Genomic DNA, 1,553 nt, shown 5'->3' with positions numbered 1-1,553 from the left:
CTCCCGCCCCCTTATGGCGCAGGACGAGGGCGGAGCGAGATGCGTTCGAGGTCTCGTCGGGAATAATGGCACTGCCGCGACGCTGAAACCTGTCTCCAACGTGGTGGGCGCGGGCACCAGGGGGACCCCAGAGGAAAGATGAATGTCCGCGGATCTCTTCTGAAAATAGCTCACCGGTGCAGGTTCATTGTGATATTCTGCAGTCAACTGAACCCTATTTCCTAATTCTTTCTCGTTTGACTTTTTCAAAAAAATGTATCAGAGAAAGATGTAAGAGTTCATTTTTTGTGCACTTTTACATTAAAAATAAAGTCATTTCTGCCAGACTCAGTGTATTAACGATACGTACCGAAAACGAGGGGAAGCACTGAACTCTCCTTGATGTAATCCACCCCCATGCCTTGAGTTGGAGACCCCTGAATTGAGTCCTTCCGATTATGAATTGGAATTTAATTTGGGGGATTTACTGTACGGTAGCTTGATCGACAAATGGAGGCAAAAGTTGTAGGACTGCGGCAAATAGAGCGTATTGTTTTTCATATATTCGGTATTCATACACCATTTTCACGGTCAAATTCAAGCACTTTCAAGGATAATTTTTCCTGTACATTCAGAGGGAAAAAAAACCCGCCGATCTAAATAACCTTTTGTCGGCTTTGATCACTACAACAAAGTCACTATCTTGCTGCCTGCATATACTTTGTGTTATTTTAAGCAGTTCCTATTTTTGTCAATAGGCTGCTATACAGTGACATGAATTCTGCCTCATCAGCACACTCGTTTACACAGAAAGGCTCTCTCCGTGGTGAGTATTAATAGAGTTTAATACAGGACAAAAAAAAATAGCGTAATGTAAAAAAAAATAAAAAAAAATGAGGCAGTTATACTCGTTTTAACGATATTGTGGATGTTTTGCTTTTTACTTAGTTTAGATTTTGCGTGCTTTTTTCAGATTTTTCAAATAGAATCGTTATGTTTTGTCCTATTTATATAACAGAAGAGTTAAAACTTTATTGTTTTGCCATCTGTTCAATATGTAAAAAGCTGAAATGTTTGGTATTTTACAAAATTCCTTGTAGATCTGTGAATATTTAAATGGATGAGTCATGCCTCTTGAAATGATCCCCCGCTAAAAACATGAATCCACCCATTGCTGAAAGACTTGAGCATAACGTTTGATCCTAATTGATATTGCATTAAAAACAAATCAAATCGAGAGCAGTCCTTTTGGGTACGACCAGTAGGGGGCGGGGATGCTTTACATGAAAACGTCATAACAAGCATGTAGTCACAGAGTTGGAAATGGAAACCATGACAAAAACTTTAGATTTCACTCCAAAATGTTGTCCTAGGTACGACTCTGCCAAGGCTTGAACCTGCAACCTCCCAGTCTCGGGGCAGGCACCCAGCCAGGGTGTTACCACAAGACGGCGTGCGCCGCACAATTTGAAGAAAAATCGACTCTTAATGTATTTTCACATTCACGAGATATTGTTCTTCCATAACCTCATTAAAGACAATAATAAAGGTGATTCCGATTAAGAGGCAAGTGC

This window comes from Urocampus carinirostris, chromosome 5, assembly GCF_059441175.1.
Source record: "Urocampus carinirostris isolate Australia breed hairy pipefish chromosome 5, RoL_Ucar_1.0, whole genome shotgun sequence".
Taxonomy (NCBI): domain Eukaryota; kingdom Metazoa; phylum Chordata; class Actinopteri; order Syngnathiformes; family Syngnathidae; genus Urocampus; species Urocampus carinirostris.
Note: the sequence above shows the minus strand (reverse complement) of the source record.